Here is a 16,843-nt window from a genome sequence, read left to right on the forward strand (position 1 = left end):
ACCCTAAACCCTAAACCCTAAACCCTAAACCCTAAACCCTAAACCCTAAACCCTAAACCCTAAACCCTAAACCCTAAACCCTAAACCCTAAACCCTAAACCCTAAACCCTAAACCCTAAACCCTAAACCCTAAACCCTAAACCCTAAACCCTAAACCCTAAACCCTAAACCCTAAACCCTAAACCCTAAACCCTAAACCCTAAACCCTAAACCCTAAACCCTAAACCCTAAACCCTAAACCCTGAACCCTGAACCCTGAACCCTGAACCCTGAACCCTGAACCCTGAACCCTGAACCCTGAACCCTGAACCCTGAACCCTGAACCCTGAACCCTGAACCCTGAACCCTGAACCCTGAACCCTGAACCCTGAACCCTGAACCCTGAACCCTGAACCCTGAACCCTGAACCCTGAACCCTGAACCCTAAACCCTAAACCCTAAACCCTAAAACCCTAAACCCTAAAACCCTAAACCCTAAAACCCTAAACCCTGAACCCTGAACCCTGAACCCTGAACCCTGAACCCTGAACCCTGAACCCTGAACCCTGAACTCTGAACCCTGAACCCTAAACCCTAAACCCTAAACCCTAAACCCTAAACCCTAAACCCTAAACCCTAAACCCTAAACCCTAAACCCTCCCCTGACCAGGTTAACCAGGAAGAATCAAAAGTTTGTGTGGACCGACCAGTGCGAAGAGAGTTTTGAAGAGGTTAAGAAGAGATTAACGTCAGCACCAGTGTTAGCTTTGTCAGCTAGCAGTGAGGACTTCACAGTGTTCTGTGATGCATCCCGAGTGGGTTTGGGTTGTGTGCTAATGCAAAATGAAAGGGTGATTGCTTATGCTTCTAGGCAGCTAAAGAAGTATGAGTTGAATTACCCCACACATGACCTGGAAATGGCAGCAGTAATCTATGCACTCAAGATGTGGAGGCACTACCTCTATGGGGTTAAATGTGAGATCTTCACGGATCATAAAAGCCTACAGTACATCCTGAGTCAAAGAGATTTGAACTTTAGACAGAGAAGATGGGTAGAACTGCTGAGTGATTATGATTGCAAGATTCAGTATCATCCGGTTAAGGCGAATGTTGTGGCAGACGCCCTATGCCGGAAATCACTAGGCAGTTTATCCCATATCACGGCGGAGAGGAGACCAGTGGTGAAAGAGTTTTACAAACTCATTGATGAAGGTCTACAGTTGGAGTTGTCTGGTACAGGTGCTTTAGTTGCCCAGATGAGAGTGGCACCCGTGTTTCTGGAGCAGGTGGCTCAGAAACAGCATGAGGACCCAGAGTTAGTGAAGATTGCCAAGACTGTTCAATCAGGCAAAGACAGCGAATTTAGATTCGACAATAAAGGGATCCTCCGCTATGGGAGTCGATTGTGTGTACCAGATGACATAGAGCTAAAAGGAGACATTATGAGAGAGGCTCATAATGCAAGATACAGTGTTCACCCCGGAGCCACCAAGATGTATCAAGATTTGAAGAAAGTTTATTGGTAGCCAGCTATGAAGAGAGAAGTGGCACAGTTTGTGTCAGCCTGCGAAGTGTGTCAGAGGGTGAAGCTGGAACATCAGAAGCCGGCTGCAATGCTTAACCCGCTACCTATTCCAGAGTGTAAATGGGAAAATATAGCTATGGACTTCGTAGTGGGGTTACCGGCGACGTCCAACAGATTGGACTCCATATGGGTGATTGTGGACAGACTCACCAAATCTGCTCACTTCATCCCTCTTAGGAGTGGCTATTATGTGGACAAGTTGGCGCAGGTGTATGTCGATGAGATCGTCAGGCTGCATGGGGTTCTTGTTTCAATAGTGTCCAATAGAGGACCCTAGTTCACCTCCAGATTTTGGCGGAGTCTGCAGAACGCCATGGGTACCAGGTTGAATTTTAGCACTGCTTTCCATCCACAGACGGACGGACAATCAGAAAGGACCATCCAGACAATAGAGGATATGCTCAGAATGTGTGTGCTGGATTTTGGCGGTTCTTGGAGGCAGCATCTACCCTTGGTGGAGTTTGCCTACAATAACAGCCATCATGCTAGCATCGGGATGGCTCCATATGAAGCTTTGTATGGTAGGAAGTGCAGATCACCTGTTTGCTGGGAAGAGGTTGGAGAAAAGGCCTTGGCAAGGCCTGAGCTAGTAGAGATCACCAGCAGGGTGGTACCCATAATCAGAGAAAGGATCTAGACTGCTGCAAGCAGACAGAAGAGTTATGCAGATATCCGCAGAAGACAAGTAGAGTTTTAGGAGGGGGATCTGGTGTTGCTCAAGGTGTCTCCTATGAAAGGGGTGGTTCGCTTTGGGAAGAAAGGTAAACTAGCCCCACGATACCTCGGACCCTTTGAAATCTTGCAAAAGATTGGGAATGTGTCGTACAAGCTGGATTTACCTGCTTCAATGAAAAGAATCTATCCGGCTTTCCATGTTTCTATGTTGAGAAAGTTCGTGTCAGATCCGAGCAAGGTTCTTAGTGAGCCTGATGTAACGACCCGAAAATCCGGACCGTTACCGGCGCTAGGATCCATATCGGCTTAAGGCCGTCAGGACCCGTAGCAAGCCTAACATGTAACCTGTAAACCTGTTTAATCCCATACATGATCAACAACATACATAAAAATTAAAACTTTTCTTTCATACATTCTATCATATACCAAACTCAACCTGTGCATGCACTGAACATAGTCATAATCATAAACTTGACCCCTCTGTGGGATCTCATCAATGCCCCCAATGGGTGGCATAACATGTTTTGAGTTGGTTAAACATCCACATCATAAACATCTAAGATCATGTATTAAAAGGGATAACAATATCTATAGGGTCAAGCACAACTTCTAATCCTCAATATCATTATACATAACATGACTATTCAACTTTACATCATCTTACAATTTTTCATGTCCACTTTCTAACTATTACAATTACAAGACTTTACTCTTCTCAACTTCTCTGTCTAGCCCGTACCTGCAATCCTGGGGGATTAGGGAAAAGGGGTGAGCTACTAGAGCCCAGTGAGCAGAATAATAGAAAACAACATTTAAAAATCTCATGCCATCATGTAATGCAACACATCACAACAAATCACATCTCGGATGGTATTGTCACCAATAGTCCTCTACATTCCAAAGTGTCGGGATGTAGAATGGGTACAACCGGTCTTTCTCTTAACATAACATATCATAACATTCCAATGTGCCAGGGACGTAGAATGGGTACAACCTGGACTTTCTCTTACATAGTGCCAGGGACGTAGAATGGGTACAACCTGGACTTTCATACCATATCATGCCGTAACATCATCATACCATATGAGGACTAAAGGATCATCCAATAACCAATCCACATCAACATCATAAATGCAATGCAACATATTCGTGATTTCTAATGCAAACAACCTAATTCATCACATGGCATTCATGATGCATGAACATGCTCAACTGTATAATTCATTTGCTTTAAAATATAAAGGTTTATTCTACTCACCTCTTGGCTAGCTCTGACAAAGACTGATGCAGCTAACTCACTGCTGGGGTCCTCGGTTCCTTGGGTCCGAACCTACACAGGTGGACTCAAATGAGGGACCAAACAACTAGAACATAACTCTAAAAACATCCCCCAAAAACCCCCTAAAACACCTCAAAACATCCATGCAAAACATGCAAAGAAAGGCTGGACAGGGCACTTTCGGCGGCAGGTTCGGCGGCCGAAAGTCCCTCTAGAGCCGAAAGTCAGGCAGGTTCGGCGGCACCTTCGGCGGCCGAAACTCCCAGACAGAGGCGAAACTCATGCATGTTCGGCGGCACTTTCGGCGGCCGAAACTCCCAGACAGAGGCGAAAGTCCTCTTTCGGGGGCAAGCTTCGGCAGCCGAAGGCTGCTTCCTCAAGAGGGTTCGGCGGCCGAAAGCCCTTTCGGCTGCCGAACCTGGTTTCTCCCGAAGGGCAGAAACTTGGTTCAAACATGCACAAATGCCTCCAAACTCATACCATCATGCATTTAGCTCCACCAAACATGCATACAAGCTCCTAGGGGTCTCAAACTACCTTAAACCCCAACTACAACACATCAAACATACATTTACAAGCCACATTGTTCAAAACTCATCAAAAACCCATAAACTCAACATAAGCTTACTCATGCATTTTCTACCCCATGAACTTGCATAAAACTTGTTTAAAACATAATGTAAGCTAGAGATCGACTCTTACCTCTTGAAGATCGAGAGTAGAGGCGATCTAACTTGGAGTTGGGAGAGATTTAGCTCCTTGGGCCTCCAAGTCCAAAACTTGCTCAAAACTTGAAAATCTTCAAAGGAAAGCAAAAACTTGTGAAAATCTTGAAAGATCTGAAGGAAGAACTCAAAGATTGGTGAGGAACGGCGGAGAACTCACCTTGGCCGACAATGGGGAGAAAAGCTCGCCCATTTTCGGCTAAGGGACCCTTTTATAGTGGCTGGCCAGGCCACGTTCGGGGGCCGAACGTGCCTCCGCATGCATGCCATGTTCGGCGGCCGAACTTGAGGTTCGGCGGCCGAACCTGGACTTCCCTCACTTATGCCTTCGGGGGCCTAAGGCACACCCGAAATGCCTGCATGTTCGGCGGCCGAACCTGGGTTTTCCTCCAAGGTTGTTTTCATGCAAAAACTCATTTTCTTTCATGCTTAAAACATAAAACACATTAAAACATTTTATGAAAACATGGTTTTACCCTTCTAGAGGTCTCCGACATCCGAGATTTCACCGGACGGTAGGAATTCTGATACCGGAGTCTAGCCGGGTATTACACCTGATGTGGAGATCCAAGAGGATCTCACCTATGTTGAGCAGCCGGTACGGATCCTAGACACCCAGATCAGAAAGCTAAGGAACAAGGAAATCCCAATGGTGAAAGTCCTTTGGAATCACCACAATATGGAAGAATGCACCTGGGAGACACGGGAGTCCATGCTCCAGCAATACCCTTTTCTTTTCTAAGGTTAGTCTCATATGTGTTTTATGTGTATGTTATGTTGTATGCCTTACATGTGTTAGTTAAGGAACATTCGGGGATGAATGTTCTTAAGGGGGGGAGAATGTAATACCCGGCTAGACTCCGGTGTCGGAATTCCTACCGTTCGGTGGAATCTCGGGTGTCGGAGACCTCTAAAAGGGTAAAACTATGTTTTCATAAAATGTTTTGATGTGTTTTATGTTTTAAGCATGAAAGAAAATGAGTTTTTGCAAGAAAACAACCTTGGAGGAAAACTCAGGTTCGGCCGCCGAACCTCAAGTTCGGCCGCCGAACATGCATGCGTTTCGGGTGTGCCTTAGGCCCCCGAAAGCATAAGTGAGGGAAACCAGGTTCGGCCGTCGAACCTTATGTTCGGCCGCCGAACATGGCATGCATGCGGAGGCACTTTCGGCTCCCGAACGTGGCCTGGCCATCCACCTATAAAGGGGTCCCTTAGCCGAAAACGGGCTAGCTTTTCTCCCTATTTTCGGCCAAGGTGAACTCTCCGCCATCCCTCGCCAGTTTTGAGTCCCTTCCTTCAAATCTTTCTCGATTTTCATTAGTTTTACCCTTATTTTGAAGATTTTGAGCATTTGAGCAAGTTTTGGAGCTTGGAGGTTCAAGGAACTCTCTCTCTCCCATTTTCCGAGCTAGGATCATTCACCTCTCGATCTTCAAGAGGTAAGGGCCGATCTTGAGCTTATGGCATGTTTTAAGTAAGTTTTAAGTAGATCTATGGGGTAGAATGCATGTTTAGCTTATGGTTAGTGTAACGACCCGAAAATCGGACCGCTACCGGCACTAGGATCCAGGTCGGCTTAAGGCCGCCGGGACCCGTAGCAGGCCTGACATACAACCTGTAAACCTGTTTAATCCAATATATGATCAAGAAAATACATAAAAATTTGAACTTTTCTTTTCTTTTTCCAAGCTCAACCTGTACATGCACATAAACATATACATAACATAAACATAAACCCCACACTGGAGCTCTCATCAAATGCTCCAATGGGACATTTCATCATACACGAGCTTGGTGGAACATAAACATCATGAAACATAGATCATGTATACAAAAGGGATTACCATACACATAAAGTCAAGCACAACCTCTAATCCTCAATATCATATTTTACATAACATAACTATTCATAACTTTACATTATTTTACAATTTATCATGTCCACATTCTATCTATTACAACTCAAGACTTCATTCACCTTGACTTCTCTGTCTAGCCTGTACCTGCAACCCTAGGGGATTAGGGAAAAGGGGTGAGCTACTAGAGCCCAGTGAGCAGAATAATAAAACATTTAAATCATATGCTATAATTGAATGCAACACATCACAGACAAATCACATCACGGATGGTATTGTCACCAAGAGTCCTCTACATTCCAAAGTGCCGGGATGTAGAATGGGTCAACCGGTCTTTCTCTTAACATAACATAACATTCCAATGTGCCAGGGACGTAGAATGGGTACAACCTGGACTTCCGTACCATACCGTATCATATCACATCGCATCATATCGAGGACTGACAGTCGGTTGTCGAGGCCGGTCAAAAATAACCCTTTTGGTTACCAACAATTTAATAACTTGTAGACAGTGGCAAAGGGATCGTATCCACAGGGAATCAATACTATTTATTCTTCTTATCAAGACCAAGTAAATAAAGAGACAATAAAAGTAAAATTGGGGGTTTTGAAGATTTGATGTCTAAACTAGAATTGAAAGCAAGCAAGTAAAGCAAGTAATAAAGTAAAGAGAAATCAATAATGAGAAAAGCCTAGTTGAAGAATTGGATCCACTTTAGTTGTTGGGATTGATCATTGACACAAAAGATTCTTTTATTAGGTTCAATAAATTAGTTTAGGAGGTGGAAGAAGCTTCTCACCAACCAAATCCCTCCTTAAGCTTAGATCAATTAGGGAACGTCCTCTAATCAATCACTAATCAACAAATTGCCAAGGAACGTCCTTGGGCCATAGGCAACAAACAATTGTTGATTGCATTAAGAGAAAGAGAGACCTAATTCTAGCTACCCATAAGCATGGTGATATTGCTAGATTATGCAATTTCTTGGTTTTTTACACCAAGTGTTCTTGTGTGTGAACAATTCCAGCAATTACGGACTAAGAATTATCCAAACAAACAGATTTATAACTTTGCAATCAATAATCAATAGGCCAATTTGATTAAGATAACAAGGCAACAATTAATTAAGCACAAAATTGCATAAATATTGATTAATAAAAGATTAACACAAAGGTTCAGATCTCACAATCCATGAACAACCAAAGTTTCACCTTATTCTTCAACTAGCAAAAGGGTTTCAGCCACTCATGGCTGAAACTAACATAAAAGAAAAGAAAGAAAACAAGAAAAAGGAAGAAGAAGGGCTGGCGCAAGGGCGCAGCTGCTGGTGTGGCTCTGCCGAAAGTCTGGTGATCCAAAGATGATCCAAGGATTCCAGGATGTCTTCTTTGCTGGTTTGCATGCCTTTTTATAGGTGAAGAGGCTGCCCTAATTTTCCTTTTTAGTTTGGGACTCTTTTTCCTATTTAGTCTTGAATTCTTGGAGGGCATTCTTGTCTTTTTATTTCTTGGCTTCCTGAATATGTAGGAGAGTGTGCTGAGGTGTAAATAGGTGTTTCTGAGCTGTCCCACGTGTTTGGAGTGCGTGGGGATTCGTGTTGACTTGGTCAGCAAGTTTGACAGATTCTGCTGGTTTTTTGCCTGCTGGTGCTGTTTGCCCGACGTTGTTTGGGCAAACAGGCTGTCTGGGATCACTGTTGGCTGCATATGCTCTGTTTCTGACTTTCTTTGCTGTTTGCCCAGTGCTGTTTGGGCAAACAGTCTGGACAGCATACTTTATCACTTTTTCCTCTTTATCTCAGCTTCTCCTTGGCTTGGGCAATCAAGTTGGGCAAACCATGCTTATTCTCTTTTGCTGTCTTTTGGGCAGAATTAAGGCCATTTTAGCCAAATTACCATTTTGCTCCATTTCCTACAAAATAAGACAAAAACCACAAAGTTAGGTAGAAAATGTGTAAATTGACATAAATATAAACATAGAAAATGGGTCTAATTTTGGCTTTATCAAATACCCCCACACCTAGCCCTTTGCTTGTCCTCAAGCAAATAGACTTAGTCAAATAAGCTTTCTTACTCTAGATCCTTATTACCACTTAAGCTCTTACTCTAGACCCCTACTTTGAAGCATTGTAGTGAAGTGTGCATGCACCAAGGTTACTTTCCTCTTTTCCTTGTCTCCCTTTACTTACCATGGCTAGGATTTGTTTTCCTCAAGAGAGATCATGCACATTATATGTTAAGACTTTTTCTAGCTTTTGGATTGACTTGCCCTTACCTTGAAGTACTTTATTCAGGCTTTTGCACTTTAGATCTTGCTTGGAAAGGTCACCAACCTATTTTTGATTTGAAGGTTTAGATTTTCAGTTGATCACCTATCCAAGTGGCTACTAGCCTTGTTCATAGTCTTTTGACCATTAGAACAATTTTCAATTTGTGCTTTTGAGGTCTTTGCCTTTGCTGAATTTTCTTTCTCTCAATGATTTGGGCAAATCAACACCAATTGCTAAATCAAGTCACATTAAGTTCATTCACACAAATTTAATTTTTTTCTCAATCGATTGAGGGTCATCAATATATTTTTCATCATGGCAAGCTCAAGGATTCAATTCAAAAGGAAATTCCCAAAAATGAATGCAACTCACTACAAGTGATTCAACTTAGGTTTAAAGAGTTATCACATCAATGGGGTCATGGAAAGAAGGCTCATCCAACATAGCCTATGTATTTGAGTAAAGCAAACCAAAAAAAGAAGAAGAAGGTTGGTTGTGGTTGTGTGTGTATTATTGAAAGCATAAAAATGAAAAAATTTTGCCTAATGCAAGCAAACTAAAGATTAAAGCAAAAATAAACTTAAAAGTAAAATTCAGAGATAATATGCACCCCCACACCTAAATCATGCATTGTCCTCAATGTATGGAAAAATTAAAGTTCAAAAAGAAAAACTGGTACTTCCCTGGTGTGGCTGTTTGCCCAGTACTGTTTGGGCAAACAGCTGGGTGCTTCAGGTATTTCTGTGTACAGGTGGCCGCTGGTCTGGTTGCTGGTGTGCTTTGTGGTTGGCCTGCTGGCTGGTGGTGGACTGTCTGCTGATCTGCTGCAGGTGTTTTCCCAGCTTGTGTGGGCAAACAGCTTGGTATGCTGCTGATTGGCCCACTGGTGCTGTTTGTGTGATGCCCAAACATGCTGTCATGCAGTGGGATAGCAGAAAAAATGCAAAAGGTGTTGTCCATTTTGTGCAGCAACAAGAAATTTTGAGAAGGAGAAGAGTGGTTATGCAAGGGCATAATGGAACATTGAATAAAGATGAAGAAGGTACTGCCCTATTTAGGATTTCTTCTTTGTTGCTTTTGCTGCCTTGGGTGTTTGCCCAGTCTGTTTGGGCAAACAGGCTGGTCGAACAGTGATTTTGTGGTGCTGTCTGGAAGTCTGCCAATCTTTTTCTGAGTCATCTCTGCTGTTTGCCCAGCTTGTGTGGGCAAACAGGTTGGTCATCTAGCCTTTACCTGCAAAATAGTTAATACCTGGAAATGAGTTATGACACTGATTTCTGTACACCTGGCTTGTTTGCCCATGCTGTTTGGGCAAACGATGACATATCTCTTTTTTTTTTTTTTTTTTTTTTTTTTTATTAGCTGAAAGCAAAAATGTGGCTATTCGAACTAAAACTAAAAATGACTAAAAATAAAATTCAAAAATGTGCACCCCCACACCTAGCTCATGTATTGGAAAAATAAAGTTCAAAGAAAATTGAGTACTCCCTTGGTGTGGTTTGTGTGGTGCGCCCTTGTTTAAGGTCACGGGCTGGACCTTCTCTATTTGATCAAGGCTCAAGTAATTGGGCGAGGGAAAAGGGTCCCAACTGCATTGAGTAAGAAGTGTAGCGCGCCTTTGGATTTGGTCATCACCCCTCCTATTTCTTTCATGTACTCATGAAGTAACATGATTAGCTCCTCCTCTTTGAGGTGAGGTGTACTTCTGGCCTTTGTGTTTGCATTTTTGAGATGATTGGGCAGCACTTGGAACTCCAATGCATGTTTCTCCATAGGTAGCTGCAATTTAGTATCGAATTCGGGCAAAATAAATTCTACCTTATGTTGCTGTTTGGGCGAACAGCAATCTGTCTTGACTTGCTGTTTGGGCAAACAGGATTCTGCCTTGACTTGCTGTTTGGGCAAACAGCAATTTTCTTGTACAATCTGCATAGCTTGTTTGGGCAAACAAGCTTCTGCCTCCTTTTCCTCTGCTGGTGGTTCGGGCAAACAGCAACTTGCTTGTGCCAGAAATCTGGTTGTGCTGGATTCTCCTTTTTCATGCCGTTTGGGCAAACAACAACTTTCCTCATGTTCCTTTGCTGGCTGTTGTTCGGGCAAACAAGAGTCTGCCTGTTGTTGCTGTTTGGGCAAACTGCAATCTTTTTGTTCTTTCTGTACAGCTGGTTTGGATAAACAGTAACTTGATGGTTGCTTTTCTGCTGATTTTGCAGGTGAACAGTGTTCTGCCACAGCCGTTTGGGCAACTGATGTGGGCAAACTGAGGTTTTCTTGCTGAATTGACTTGGGTGGTCTGCATTCTGTCTCAGTTGGCTGCTGAACCTGTTTGGGCAGATAGAGGCTTGCCTGATCTGCCTTTGCTGGTTGTTTGGGCAGACAGCAGTCTGCCTGTTCTGCCTTCTGTCTGCTTGTTTGCCCAGTCTGTTTGGGCAAACAGTAGTCTGTCTCAATTCCTGGCAATTTTTTCTCAGCTGTTTGGTTTTGCAATTTTGAACCTCCATCCTCAGCCTTGACCTCTTGAAGTTCTTTTTCACTTCTTAATAAGATTGATGTACATGAGTGGGTTATTTGATCCACTTCCTGCTGGACATGTTGCAAAGTCTCCAATGCCTCATAAAGATTAGTATTGAAACTTTGAGGTATTGCTTGGGCTTGGTAGTTTTGGTAGTAATTAGCCCTTTCATAGCCATAATTCGGATGGTCTCCCCAACATGGATTGCAAGTGTCAAGGTAGGGATCATATCCTGGCTGTCCATAGAATCCTTCACATGCATGTACTAGTTGGGCTTGTTCAGCTTGGCCTATAATAAAACTTCTCGCAGTGGAGATTAGTTTAGAAAGTTGATAACAATGAACTAATGTACGTACCTCAGCCATGATTCAGATCTGTGATGGTGACTTTTTCAGAGGCATATTCGGTGATGGTGACTTTTTTTTTTTTTTTTTTTTTTGAATTTGGTCCTGAAAGAAAAACAAATAAGTTAAATCAATTCCCCGGCAACGGCGCCAATTTTTGACAGTCGGTTGTCGAGGCCGGTCAAAAATAACCCTTTTGGTTACCAACAATTTAATAACTTGTAGACAGTGGCAAAGGGATCGTATCCACAGGGAATCAATACTATTTATTCTTCTTATCAAGACCAAGTAAATAAAGAGACAATAAAAGTAAAATTGGGGGTTTTGAAGATTTGATGTCTAAACTAGAATTGAAAGCAAGCAAGTAAAGCAAGTAATAAAGTAAAGAGAAATCAATAATGAGAAAAGCCTAGTTGAAGAATTGGATCCACTTTAGTTGTTGGGATTGATCATTGACACAAAAGATTCTTTTATTAGGTTCAATAAATTAGTTTAGGAGGTGGAAGAAGCTTCTCACCAACCAAATCCCTCCTTAAGCTTAGATCAATTAGGGAACGTCCTCTAATCAATCACTAATCAACAAATTGCCAAGGAACGTCCTTGGGCCATAGGCAACAAACAATTGTTGATTGCATTAAGAGAAAGAGAGACCTAATTCTAGCTACCCATAAGCATGGTGATATTGCTAGATTATGCAATTTCTTGGTTTTTTACACCAAGTGTTCTTGTGTGTGAACAATTCCAGCAATTACGGACTAAGAATTATCCAAACAAACAGATTTATAACTTTGCAATCAATAATCAATAGGCCAATTTGATTAAGATAACAAGGCAACAATTAATTAAGCACAAAATTGCATAAATATTGATTAATAAAAGATTAACACAAAGGTTCAGATCTCACAATCCATGAACAACCAAAGTTTCACCTTATTCTTCAACTAGCAAAAGGGTTTCAGCCACTCATGGCTGAAACTAACATAAAAGAAAAGAAAGAAAACAAGAAAAAGGAAGAAGAAGGGCTGGCGCAAGGGCGCAGCTGCTGGTGTGGCTCTGCCGAAAGTCTGGTGATCCAAAGATGATCCAAGGATTCCAGGATGTCTTCTTTGCTGGTTTGCATGCCTTTTTATAGGTGAAGAGGCTGCCCTAATTTTCCTTTTTAGTTTGGGACTCTTTTTCCTATTTAGTCTTGAATTCTTGGAGGGCATTCTTGTCTTTTTATTTCTTGGCTTCCTGAATATGTAGGAGAGTGTGCTGAGGTGTAAATAGGTGTTTCTGAGCTGTCCCACGTGTTTGGAGTGCGTGGGGATTCGTGTTGACTTGGTCAGCAAGTTTGACAGATTCTGCTGGTTTTTTGCCTGCTGGTGCTGTTTGCCCGACGTTGTTTGGGCAAACAGGCTGTCTGGGATCACTGTTGGCTGCATATGCTCTGTTTCTGACTTTCTTTGCTGTTTGCCCAGTGCTGTTTGGGCAAACAGTCTGGACAGCATACTTTATCACTTTTTCCTCTTTATCTCAGCTTCTCCTTGGCTTGGGCAATCAAGTTGGGCAAACCATGCTTATTCTCTTTTGCTGTCTTTTGGGCAGAATTAAGGCCATTTTAGCCAAATTACCATTTTGCTCCATTTCCTACAAAATAAGACAAAAACCACAAAGTTAGGTAGAAAATGTGTAAATTGACATAAATATAAACATAGAAAATGGGTCTAATTTTGGCTTTATCAAGGACTAAGGATCATCCAATAACCATCCACATCATCATCAAATTATACAATGCAACATATTCGTGAATTCTAATGCAAACAACCTAGAATATCACATAGCATTCGTGATGCATGAACATGCTCAAATCTATATTGATTTGCTTTAAAACATAAGTGTTTATTCTACTCACCTCAACTAGCTCTGACAATAACTGAAGCAGCTGACTCACTGCTGGGGTCTTCAGTTCCTCGGGTCCGAACCTACACAGGTGGACACAAATGAGGGACCAAAAATTAGAACATAACTCTAAAAACATCCCCCAAAAACCCCCCTAAAACACCTCAAAACAATCATGCAAAACATGCAAAGGAAGGCTGAACAGGGCACTTTCGGCGGCAGGTTTGGCGGCCGAAAGTCCCTCCAGAGCCGAAAGTCAGGCAGGTTCGGCGGCACCTTCGGCGGCCGAAACTCCCAGACAGAGACGAAACTCATGCATGTTCGGCGGCACTTTCAGCGGCCGAATCTGCCCTCCAGAGACGAAAGTCCTCTTTCGGGGGCAGGCTTCGGCAGTCGAAAGGCTTGCCTCCCAGGCAGGTTCGGCGGCCGAAAGTCCTTCGGCTGCCGAACCTGGTTTCTGCCAAAACGGCAGAAACTCGGTTCCTCATGCACATTTGCCTCCCAAAACCTTCAATCATGCATAAACACATACATAAGCTCCTAGGGGTTTCAAACTATCTTAAACCCCAACTACAACACATCAAGCAACCACAAACATCATACATTGTCCATAAAACACATAAAACCTAACAATGCTCTACTAACATAAACATACATTTCTACCCCATGACTCAACTTAAAACTTGTTTAAAACATATAGTGAGCTCAAGATCGGCCCTTACCTCTTGAAGATCGAGAGGAAAACGACCCTAGCTCGGAGATGGGAGAGATTGAGTTCCTTGAACCTCAAAGCTCCAAAACTTGCTTTATACTCGAAAATCTTCAAAACAAAGTTGCAAACTCATAAAAATCATGAAGAATGGAAGGAAGAAACTCAAGATTGGCGAGGGATGGCGGAGAGCTCACCTTGGCCGAAAATGGGGAGAAAAGCTCGCCCGTTTTCGGCTAAGGGACGCTTTTATAGGTGGCTGGCCAGGCCACATTCGGGAGCCGAACGTGCCTCCGCATGCATGCCATGTTCGACGGCCGAACATAAGGTTCAGCGGCCGAACCTGGACTTACCTCACTTATGCTTTCGAGGGCCTAAAGCACTCCCGAAGCGCATGCATGTTCGGCGGCCGAACTTAAGGTTCGACGGCCGAACCTGGATCTTCCTCCAAGATCAATTTCAAGCGAAAACTCATTTTCTTCCTTGATCAAAAACATAAAACACATTAAAACATTTTATGAAAATATGCTTTTACCCTTCTAGAGGTCTCCGACACCCGAGATTCCACCGGACGGTAGGAATTCCGATACCAGAGTCTAGCCGGGTATTACATTCTCCCCCCCTTAAGAACATTCATCCCCGAATGTTCCTCAACTAGCACATGCAAGGCACACAACATAACATACATATAAAACATATGAACTCATAAGGAACTAACCTTAGAAAAGATAAGGGTATTGCTGGAGCATGGACTCCCGTGTCTCCCAAGTGCATTCTTCCATATTGTGGTGGTTCCAAAGGACTTTCACCATCGGGATTTCCTTGTTCCTCAACTTTCTGATCTGGGTGTCTATAATCCGCACTGGCTGTTCAACATAGGTGAGATCTTCTTGGATCTCCACATCAGGCTCACTAAGAACCTTGCCCGGATCTGACACAAACTTCCTTAACATTGAAACATGGAAAACCGGATGGATTCTTTCCATTGAAGCAGGTAAATCTAGCTTGTACGATACATTCCCAATCTTTTGCAAGACTTCAAAGGGTCCGATGTATCGTGGGGCTAGTTTACCTTTCTTTCCAAAACGAACCACTCCTTTCATAGGAGACACCTTGAGCAATACCAGATCTCCCTCTTGAAACTCTACTTGCCTTCTGCGGATGTCTGCATAACTCTTCTGCCTGCTTGCAGCAGTCTTGATCCTTTCTCTGATTATGGGTACCACCCTACTGGTGATCTCTACTAGCTCAGGCCCTGCCAAGGCCTTTTCTCCAACCTCTTCCCAGCAAACAGGTGATCTACACTTCCTCCCATACAAAGCCTCATATGGAGCCATCCCGATGCTAGCATGATGGCTGTTATTGTAGGCAAACTCCACCAAGGGTAGATGCTGCCTCTAAGAATCACCAAAATCCAGCACACACATTCTAAGCATATCCTCTATCGTCTGGATGGTCCTTTCTGATTGTCCATCCGTCTGTGGATGGAAAGCAGTGCTAAAATCCAACCTGGTACCCATGGCATTCTGCAGACTCCGCCAAAATCTGGAGGTGAACTGGGGCCCTCTATCAGACACTATCGAAACAGGAACCCCATGCAGCCTGACGATCTCATCGATATACACCTGCGCCAACTTGTCCACAGAATAGCCACTCCTGACAGGGATGAAGTGAGCAGATTTGGTGAGTCTGTCCACAATCACCCATATGGAGTCCAATCTGTTGGACGTCGCCGGTAACCCCACTACGAAGTCCATATCTATATTCTCCCATTTCCACTCTGGAATAGGTAGCGGGTTAAGCATTCCAGTCGACTTCTGATGTTCCAGCTTTACCCTCTGACACATTTCGCAGGCTGACACAAACTGTGCCACTTCTCTCTTCATAGCTGGCCACCAATAAACCTTCTTCAGATCTTGATACATCTTGGTGGCTCCGAGATGAACGTTGTACCTTGCATTATGAGCCTCTCTCATAATGTCTCCTTTTAGCCCTATATCGTCTGGTACACACAATCGGCTCCCATAGCGGAGGATCCCCTTGTTGTCGAATCTGAACTCACTATCTTTGCCTGACTGAACAGTCCTGGCAATCTTCACTAACTCTGGGTCCTCATGCTGTTTCTAAGCTACCTGCTCCAGAAACACAGGTGCCACTCTCATCTGGGCAACTAAAGCACCTGTACTAGACAACTCCAACTGAAGACCTTTGTGATACCCGGCTAGACTCCGGTATCGAAATTCCTACCGTCCGGTGGAATCTCGGATGTCGGAGACCTCTAGAAGGGTAAAACCATGTTTTCAAAAAATGTTTAAATGTGTTTTGATGATTTTAAGTAAAGAGGAAATGGGTTTTTGCATGAAAACAACCTTGGAGGAAAACCCAGGTTCGGCCGCCGAACATGCAGGCGTTTCGGGTGTGCCTTAGGCCCCCGAAGGCATAGGTTGAGGAAAATCCAGGTTCGGCCGCCGAACCTCAAGTTCGGCAGCCGAACATGGCATGCATGCGGAGGCACTTTCGGCCCCCGAACATGGCCTGGCCAGCCACTATAAAAGGGTCCCTTAGCCGAAAACGGGCGAGCTTTTTCCCCATTTTCGGCCAAGCTGAGTCCTTTCGCCATTCCTCACCATCCTTGAGTTCTTTCCTTCAAATCTTTCAAGATTTTCACAAGTTTTTATGTTGTTTTGAAGATTTTCGAGTTTAAAGCAAGTTTTGGAGCTTTGAGGTTCAAGAACTCAAAATCTCCCACCTTCGAGTTTAGGACGTCTCTCTCTCGATCTTCAAGAGGTAAGAGCCGATCTTAAGCTCATTTCATGTTTAAAGTAAGTTTTATGCAAGATCTATGGGGTAGAATGTATGTTTAGCTCATAGTTAGGTTTTTGAGTTAATGTTATGTTTTGAGCATGTATGTTGGATTTGTGTTGTTGTTGTGTGTTGTATTCGGGGTTTAAGTTAGTTTGAAGCCCTTAGGAGCCAATGTATGTATATTTGCATGATTTGGATGAGTTATATGCATGTTGAAGGATTT

The sequence above is a fragment of the Manihot esculenta genome, chromosome 13 (assembly GCF_001659605.2).
Source record: "Manihot esculenta cultivar AM560-2 chromosome 13, M.esculenta_v8, whole genome shotgun sequence".
In the NCBI taxonomy this organism is placed as follows: Eukaryota; Viridiplantae; Streptophyta; class Magnoliopsida; order Malpighiales; family Euphorbiaceae; genus Manihot; species Manihot esculenta.